The sequence below is a fragment of the Sinocyclocheilus anshuiensis genome, unplaced genomic scaffold (assembly GCF_001515605.1).
Source record: "Sinocyclocheilus anshuiensis isolate Anshui unplaced genomic scaffold, SAMN03320099.WGS_v1.1 scaffold246, whole genome shotgun sequence".
Lineage (NCBI taxonomy): Eukaryota > Metazoa > Chordata > Actinopteri > Cypriniformes > Cyprinidae > Sinocyclocheilus > Sinocyclocheilus anshuiensis.
The window spans coordinates 1,423,701-1,433,836 of record NW_015542356.1 but is presented as its reverse complement, the minus strand read 5'-3'; the positions used below and the strand labels follow the sequence as shown (position 1 = coordinate 1,433,836).

Sequence of the window (10,136 nt, the reverse complement as noted above, 5' to 3'; positions counted from 1 at the left end):
CTAAAGATCCTCGCTATCAGCTGATGTCTCTCTAGCTCTGTGCTCTTCTCTCATCACTTTCCATTTGGGAGAAAACTCTCCCGACCACCACAGAGTCAGAATAACATCTTTTTGAAGTTCATCCCTCTTCAAACCCGGAAGAAGGTGATCGTGACTCCTACACCACCGAACCTCCAAACCATCAAGACTTTCATCCAAGACTGCATCCGTACGCTCGTTCCAGGCCAAGGCAATGCAATTATCGTACATTTAACTAAACGAAACAGAGGTTTAGTATAAGCTGTAGACCCTGTTCTAAAATGGCGCTGATGGTTTCACTCAAGTGGTTAACTTTCATAGCTCATAGCTTCATTCTCTGGTTTTTCCTGATGACTTCATCCATCAAGCCTCATTTGCCCTTTATGAGTGATTAGTGATTGTTTGTTTGTTTGTTTGTTTGTTAGACTAGTTTGTGTTAGTGTTTAGTTAATAAAACTCTTTCTTAACTGATTCTGCCTTACAAATTAATATCCCTTTACGATTTTGATCCTTACTACATGCGCTAATGCATTAATTAATACTGTATGAAAGTATTTTCTGTGGCCACGGAAATATCCTTTTCTAGAGTTGATATGAACTTACACTGAATGTTCGCTGGACGAACAGATTGGTTGATGGCAATTTAATTCTGCTACAGTTACTACTGGCAGCTGATATAAATAATTGTAATTAATCATAATTAACTGTAATTATTTATATACATTTTCCTTTTGAGCTAATTTGCTACAGTCATTAAACTTCTAATTCATATGATCATGCACATCTTGAACATCTACAAATGATTTTAACAGATGTTATACAATGATTAAAAGCTTTTGTTAATGCACAACACCTTTGCTGTTGTTGAGGTGTGATACAGGTAAGGTTAGGGACAGGTTTGGTGGTATGGGTAGGTTTAAGGTTGGGTAAGGGATCAACAAGTGTACAGGGGTCAATTTGATTACTATAAGGGAACACAATTCAATCTGTTTATATTGCATTGTTTTGACAAATTAAGTATTTTCTTGAAAAATTTTCCCCCTCCTGTTGATGTATGACTATGATACACAATAGTATACTAATATAAGTGTTGAGGTGATAAAAACCCAAATTACAATGTGTGATATGTCTTTACCAAGCATTTAGCTAAACTTAACTAACCACCCTTAACACAGACGTTGTTAAAGTAGCTAAAAGTCCAGTGCCAATAAAGATACTAAAAAAATTAGTAAACCTTTATAAACATTTACAAATGGTGAATAGTCTCCACTTTAGATTGGGTACTGCAAAAACATGAACAAAATTTAAATGATTTGTAAAGATGTGAAAATAGGCTGAATTCCGGTCATTTGGGACACTTTTTGCCATCAAAATGACTGCTCATAAAGATACTAATGATTAGTAAATGTTTATAAACATTTACAATTGATGAATAGTTTCCACTTTAGATTGGGTACTGCAAAAACTTCAACAAATTATTTATAAATTATTTAAGATGTGCAAATAGTAGGTCAACACAACAAACAAAGACCAAATATATTACCTTTACAGACTGTGATTATGAGCTAATGAATACATTAGCATGAATAGTTTGTGAAGTGCCTATAAGCTATATTTTCACAACATTTGTAAATGTAAAAATGAGCATGATCTAATATGTGAACTGAAGTTTAATTACATTTGTAAGCATTCAAAAGTACATTAACAAATAAGAAATTTGTAGATTTTTAAAACGCATTGAAAGTTGAATGACATTTGTAAACATTGACTAATGATCCGTTAAGCATTATATAATGTTTGTTAACGATTTATTAATGAAGCTTTAAATCGTTGTAAAACATCTGTCAAAATCATTTGAAGATTTCTTTAAAGAATCCATGATCATATGAATTGAAAATTTAATGACATTTGTAAGCATTTCAATTTACATTCAATAATGATCTGTTAATCATTTGGTAATGTTTAATAAGTTCATTAGTTAACATTAACAAGCACATTATCTCATATTTCTAGATATGTGAATATATATTAAGTAATGATTAGTTAAACATTATATAATGTTGGTTAATTATTTATTAATGAAAGTTATTATAAAGTGTTACCATCAGTTTTACATTATCAGATGGGGACTTCAAGGACAAAAAGTTAGGAACCACTGATGTATAGTGTCAAAGGTATCATTAAAGACTAGAAACAGAGATAAAGCCAGTCAGACAGAAGCAAGCAATCTGTTGCAGCCACTGAAGTGAATAACGTTTTTTTCTGCAAAGTTTCAGCATAAATAATTTGAAATAACTCATTTGAGCATGATGATCAAAAGTTGGTTTCTTTATAAACGATTGAAAGTATGCCAGTTCAAAAAGTCATAAGAATATATCCTGAGGGTAGGGTTATTATTAACCCTACCCTCAGGATATATTCTTATGACTTTTTAATATTTGTTCATTTACAAGCAGCTCTTTTTAGGTGGTAACTTACAACAAATTGCTTGCATCCCCCTTGTAAGTCATCTCCTTCCTTCCTCAATCATCAGTCAAATATATGTGTGAAACAACAAAACACTCAGACCCCTCTAGCATACTACTATAGGTCCTTATAGGCAGTTGCCTATGGCATAATATACTTTTTTATTTACATTTTCTTATATATATATATATATATATATTTTATATATATATAAAATATCAAAACTATATTTTTGCATTTTCTGAAGGAAATGTGGATAGGAAATCATCCTACATGTAACTTTTTTAGCAAAAAACAACTGCTCATAAAACTCTGAAATGCTCCTATGGATAGAATCATTTTCATTTGGGTCATTTTCTTTGCATTCTGTTCAGCAGACTCAGAAAAAAAGCATCCAGTACAGTTTTTACATTTTACCTTAACCCCCTCCCTTTCATTTTTACCCACACCACACCCCTGCCTAGTATCCTAAAATGAGTTACAAACCCTCAAAAGTCAGGACTAAATCCTCTCTAAGTCTTCAGCTGTTAGTATTAATATACATATTCATATATTGTTCATATTCAATTGCATACTAACTAGTCTGAAGATATTTTCACTCTGGCAATATATCTGTATAAACCACTACTTAATAACAACAACAGCTGCACTATTTTAAAATGGAGAGTCATTTTATAATGTTTAGCAAATGTGCGGTATGCATACAACAGCTGCATTTCTAAAATATCCACTTCGCATTTAAGCTGTTGTTTATACGGTTAAGTTGCTCTCTGTATAGGGAGAGTGAAAATGTCTTCAGAGTTAGTATGAAACTTTGTTTGAACTTTATCTTTATATAAAGATAGAAATTTGTACTATCAGCTGAAAACTTTAGTCCTGACTTTTAGTTTTCCAGACTCATTTCAGGATACTATAGGCACAGCTTGATAAGTAACCTGATATGGTATGCAAGTGCCATGAGAAAAACAAAGAATTTCGTTGGTACCCCTCCCTTCGCCTGGCTTTTTTCTTCTTTCTCTGACAGCAGCCCACCCTATTTAAACCAGTGCCTTGTCCCACCCTGTGCTGAATCTGAACCTGAAGCTTGACCTGTTTGGAAACAAAATTGATGGAGCTTGGAAAAATGGATACATCCCGCAGGAATGAGCCAACTTATCTTGCCTGGTCCATCTTCAACACTTTTTGTTGCTGTTTGCCACTTGGCATTGCAGCAATCATCTACTCATGCAGAGTAAGTAACTTACAATTAATTTTATTTACAGCTCTTATAAATAAATGAAAATAAAACGGTGCATATGTATTCTGTGCTTTTATTACTATTATTACTATTGTAGGCAGACAATGCAAATTCACTTGGAGATGCTGGAAAAGCTCAAGAGTCCTCCAGGATAGCAAAGAACCTGAATATTGCTTCACTGGTGTTTGGACTGATTGGGTTAATTATGGTGATTGTAATGGTGGTGATTCGAAGCTCAAACATGTAAGCAACATAACCATATGTTTGTGATGGAATTTTGTTTTGTTTTGTTTTTTGGTCCTTGCTATTCAAACAACACTGCAAACTATGAACTACACCGCTCAACTCTACAGATGATGAGGACCAGCTGTGGCTTGAAAATCAAATAAGCAATGATAGCCACACAATGTTTTGTTTTTGGGGTTTACTCAATGTTCAGAAGTTTTTTATTTTTATTTTTTTTATTTCCTTTTTCTTAAGTCCTTTTCATTTTATTTTGCATATAAGTGAAATGTTCATGTGAATTCTGGTTTATGCCAAATAATATCATAAAATGTCCTTCATTTTAATTAGTGTAGTATTTCACGATTCAGTGCTATGAATGCAAAGTACTGTAATCACATAGCTACTATATTAAACATTTACATAGAAAATGTAACTGGTAAATGGCTTATGTAATGGTTTTCTGCATTTATGTATTAATAGTTTTCTCAATTTATGTTATATATATATATATATATTACACATGAGTATTACATACATAATAAATAAGGCATACAAATGTAACAATTTGTTTTCTCACATTTTATACTTTTGTCAAGTACTTCTCCTTTATACATAACATTTTGCCATGATACTCGTCTGTATTTTTTTTTACTTCACTACATCAACTTTTATTAAATGTCATTTCATCCTTAAAAAAGTTGTTTTGTTTAAAATTTCCATCACAGTGCACAGAAGTGAGGTCATAAATATTTCTGTTATATGAGATCACAGGTCAGATAGTTCTGGTGGTTCTGGTTAGCAACAAATGAGTTTATTGTAACCGACTCATTGTCAGAGATCTAGTAGTCAGAAAGTATTTCCATGTGAACGGATGTAAGGGAGGGGCATATTTAATGTCTGTTGTCACTCTGTTATAGACTCAGCATGATAAATTGTATGCTGTGCTCTCAGGTCAGTTTTACTAGAGTTTAATAGGACACAGTTTTATGTAAAAGTTCACTTTTTCTTAGTGTGAAGAACATTTTATATAATCTGAAAACATTTTAGCTTTAAAGAAGCTGAAAAGGTTTTCATGGATGTTCAAGGTTCTTCATGGAACCGTAGATGTCAATAAAGAACCTTTATTTTAAGAGTGTAGATAAGATCTGCTTGATACGCTCAGAACATCATCAAAAATCAGTCCTTTAACACTCCTGATGATTGTTTTGGTCCAAAAGCCAACCTAAATAGGTGTTTTATACATGGTTAAAATGAAAAGTTACATAACCTCCACTTGCAAAACCCCCACTCCTCCTACATTTCTGTTATGCTATTGGATTTTCATGAGAATAGGGAGTGTCTACTCCTTTAGGATTGTAACCAAATTCCTTACAATCCTAAAGCTGTTCCAGATGTGTAGTATATTGTGTATAACATACTTTTGAGGGCCATACATACTCATCCCTCGAAGTACATTTAATTGTTTTCTTAATCATTATAATCAAATGGAAGTTGTTTTGCTAACTGCTAACACTGAAAAAAGTTTTTCATGGATTATTAGTCAAAGGCTATTTCAATTTTTTATTTGTTATTATGCAGTATGGAGTGTAGACTGGTGATTTAAAGGGCTGCATTTTATCATACGCCAGCAGCACAACAATATCTGAAAAAATGAAGGAGTCTGAATAATTTCTGAATGAACTATAGAAAATCTGAAACTGTTGTCAAAAGTATGCTAAACAAGATCCTGCATGTAAGGATTACCAGTAAGGACCATGTAAGGATTACTTTGTAATAACAACTGAGCGACTGTACTACTGACGCAAGCAGCCATGTAATAAATGGGATCATGTACAGTCTGTCGATTGTTATTACAATACAAGTCCTGACTGGGTGATTAAAAGATTGACTTTTCGCCAAGGCAGACAATGTTCAAACCAAACAAACATTTAAGGGGAAATGTAGTCATCCTGTTTATTACATGGTTTCTCACCAAATAAATAATTACATACATGCAATAGTGATTTGAGTTAAAACTGTGCTTGGCTGTGTGACGTCATATAGACCCAGGCCCCTCCCACGATTGTTGATTGACACTTGCGTTTTACCTTAGACCCGCCCTGAGTGTGCTGTCATCAGTTTGCCATTGTTTTGACACCAGAGAAGGAGTAGACAAGAATGTCTCCTAAGCAATTGAAGTTTAGCTCCAACTTGCCTCAACACACCTGCTGGTAAGTTTCTAGTATGCCTATAAGAGCTTGATTAGCTGGTTCAGGTGTGTTTAATTGGGGTTGGATCTAAACTCTACAGGACACCGGCCCTCCAGGACCGAGTTTGGGCACCCCTGTTATAATCAATCCTGGATCTGTGAATCTTGAATCGGGCCCTGCACAAGGTGTTGATACAGAAGTGCATTCTTACATGCATACAGGCCCCTAGACTGGTTTGCAGCGATCAACCTGAAGGACATGTACATCCATGTCTTCCATCTTGCCTAAACACAGACTGTTCCTGTGGTTTGCTTTCGAGGGTCGGGCATACCAATACAAAGTCCTCCCCTTTGGGCTGTCCCTGTCTCTCCATGTCTTCACCAAAGTTGCGGAGAGTGCTTTTGCCCCATAAGGGAAATGGGGATCTGTATTCTCAAATATCTCAATGACTGGCTAATTCTAGCTCACTTTCAAGATCTGTTGTGCAAGCACAGGAATCTGGTGCTCCAGCACCGCAGCCAGTTGGGGCTTTGGGTCAGTTAGGAGAAGCGCAAGCTCTCCCCTGTGCAGAGTATCTGTTTTCTCGGTATGGAGTTGGACTGGGTCAACATGAAGGCACGGTTCACGAATGGGCGCATCCAGTCAGTGCTGAACTACCTAAATTCATTCAGGGGGAAAACAGCAGTTCCACTGAAACAGCTTTAGAGGCTCCTGGGGTATATGGTTGGCAGCCGCAGTGACGCCACTCAGATTGACACATGACACATGAGATGGGCAGGAGTACCCTTAGAACAAGTTTTCAGACACATTGTTACTACAGCAGATGCCTCCAGAATGGGCCCGGGGCACCGTGTCCAACAGGCATGCAGTCTTGGGCTCCTGGACAGGACCTCATCTGCAGTGGCATATCAATTGCCTCAAGTTGCTGGCAGTGCCCACCATCTCCTCCTCTGGAGTCAGGTGTGGCTCAAGTCACTGTGTGCCATTCATAGTTTGGGAGAGCTCATTCATGCAGCTGACATGCTTTCACAACAGAGCACGCTCCCATGAGAATGAAGATTACATCCCCATGCAGTCCAGTTGATATGAATTCAATTTGGGGACACTCGGGTAGACCTGCTTGCCTCCTGCGAGTCCTCCTATTGCCCACTCTTTTACTCCCTGACCGAGGGGATGCACTGGCACACAGCTGCAGGATGAGGAGGACTTAAGTGGTCTGTCACAGGCAGTGAAAGCCATTATCACTCAGGCCAGAGCCCCCTTTACCAGGCTGGCTTATGCCTTGAAGTGGAGTCCCTGGAGATGCCCGATAAGAGTTATGCTTTCTTTTCTGCAAGAAGGGTTAGAGCAGAGAGTGTCTCCTTCCACCTTGGAAGTGTGTGTTTCTGCAATTGCAGTGCATCATGATGAAGTGGACAGCATGTCCATGGGAAAGCACAACCGGATCATCAGGTTCCTGAGAGGTGCGATGAGGTTAAATCCTCCTAGGCTGTGCCTTGTCCCCTCTTGGGATCTCTCTGGTCCTTTCTGGACCACAGGGAGCTCCCTTTGAGCCACTGGAGTCAGTCGAGCTTAGGTTTCTGTCTCTGAAAACAGCGTTTTTGACAATACTCACCTCCATCAAGAGGGTGCAAGCATTTTCGGTCAGCAAAACGTGCCTTGAATTCAGACCGACTAATTCTCATGTTGTCCTGAGACCCTGGCCTGGATACATGCCCAAAGTTTCCACCACTCCATTCCAGGATCAGGTGGTGAACTTGCAAGTGCTGACCTTGGAGGAGGTACACAGCCTTGGCGTTGCTGTGTCCTGTTCGCACTTTGCATGTTTATGTGGACCACATGTGGAGCTTTAGAAGCTCTGAAAAGCTCTTTTCTGTTTTAGAGGTCAGCAGAAGTGAAAGGCTGTCTCCAAACAGAGGTTGTCTCGCTTGCAGTGCCATTCCTTTTCAACGGAGGTTCAACGGTAAACATTAACACATAACTAGTCTAAACAAACAAACATACAAACACACATACATTCAAAGGGGAGTTAAAATGGATGAATGAAACCAGAGAGAAACAGAGAATGCAGCAATGGAAAATTAGTCAGTTAGCCACCTAAGCAGAAACCATCAGTACCGTTTCACAATGGGGTCTACAGCTTATACTACACCTCTGTTTTGTTTAGTTAAATGTTTGATACTTTCATTACCTTGGCCATTGAACAAGCGTAGGATGCAGTCTCGATGATGGTTTGAAGGTTCGGGGATGTTGGAATTGCGATCACGTTTTTCCCAGGGTTTGAAAAGAAAGGAAAGGAAAGGAAAGGAAAGGAAAAAAGGAAAGGAAAAAAAAGGAAAGGAAAGGACATGACGTGTGGCCAAGTATGGTGACCCATACTCGGAATTTGTGCTCTGCATTTAACCCATCCAAGTGCACCTTCAGGTTACAGGTCCGACTCTCTAACCATTAGCCAACGACTGCCCCCAAAAACTTTCAAGGAGAGAACGAACGCAGTCCCCCACTACCATAAATTATGCAGTCGAGATTCCTACATTTGGGGAATTCGCAAGGGTCAGCACGGTCGGAGTGCAATGGCCGAGCCTTGCCCTGGATGAACCACCTTCTTGATCATGGTTTCTCCCCTGCCAGGTAAGTATAGGTAAGAGTGACAAACTCCAAAGATGTTATTCTGACTCACATTGTCAAGTTATGAAACTCTCTCATTCGCAAAAGCCCCAATGGAATGTCACAGTCTGAATGGGACTTTGTTCCCTTTCTGAAAAGGGATAGACAGCCACGAATTGACCTGATGCGCTCTTCTGACCGAAACGCTTGATATAGATCTGAGTTCAGTCTGAGACCGAGGTAGACCATCTCCTGTGTGGGCACTAGACAACTTTTTGTCTCATTTATCTTGAAGCCTAAACTCTCCAAAATGTGACACAAGCATCTTCATGTTTATCTTCGTTTGCTGCCGCGACGGAGCATAGAGGAGTAAATCGCCAAAATTCTGAGGTCTGCTGTTCTCAGTGGTGTCAGAGCTGTTTCAATACATTTGCTGAACAACCACTAGAGCCCGAAAGGAACAGTCATGAATTCGTAGGCTGTGCCCTGATAGGCAAACCTGAGGAATTTTCTGTGTGGCGGGTAGACGTCTATGTGAAAATATGCGCCTTTCAGATCAGCTGGTGACGTGAACCAGTCTTTCGCCCAATTAAAGTGAGATATCACATTGAATGTGGGCATTCTGAACTTGCATTTTCTGAGGTGTTTGTTGAGGTTCCGCAAATCCAGAATAGGGCAAAGAGCTCCCCCTCTCTTAGAAATGACAAAGTACCTAGAGTAAAAGCTGTGATGGCTATCCTCTGGCGGCACAACACAAATTGCTCTTTTGTTAAATAAAGAGGCTATTTCTTCCTCCAAAACTTGAGCTGACACCCCTTCTGCTGCTTACATCAACACCAGAGTATGTGAGCGGAGTTTCCCCTCCACACTCCAAACATTGAATAATCACTCCGCTCCAGGTTCACCATTTCCCGCTCCCGCTCCTCTCCTCGCTCACTTATATCAGAAACACCACTCCGCAGCTGAAGTATTTCAGTATGTTTGAAATATCACAGTTCTGTTCATAACGTATATTAAAAGAAAAAATAAATAAATAAATAAAATAACAGGAGCATTTCAAAGTGGCTTATTGGAACACTAGTGTGCAAACTTTTTTCCTACCATATGACAAGCTAATAACATGGTTGTCAGCATTAAAAGGTATAATTGCGGCTTTTTGCAGTGCAAATGTTGTTTGTGATGAAAATAACAGTACGTTTTCGTCAGTTATTTTACCTACGGATTGCTGCACTTCTTTGTGTCAATTCTTTGTTTGGTAACACTTTACTTGAAGGGGTGTGCATAAGACTGACATGACACCTTCATAATCATGACATGACACATGTCATGAATATGAAGGAGGATTTATACATGTTTATGACAACTGTCATTAAGTGTCATTCGCTCAGTTATGT

At 38.3% G+C, this 10,136-nt stretch overlaps 1 long non-coding RNA gene across 1 annotated transcript; it reads right to left on the bottom strand.

Annotated features, from left to right (window-relative positions):
* Positions 1-470: 470 nt before the first annotated feature.
* On the bottom strand, positions 471-4,600 carry LOC107691803 (uncharacterized). Its single transcript, XR_001634576.1, has 3 exons — positions 4,308-4,600; positions 3,528-3,533; positions 471-480 (listed from the first exon to the last, which is right to left on the bottom strand). It is a non-coding gene; the product is annotated as an uncharacterized LOC107691803 (long non-coding RNA).
* Positions 4,601-10,136: the final 5,536 nt, after the last annotated feature.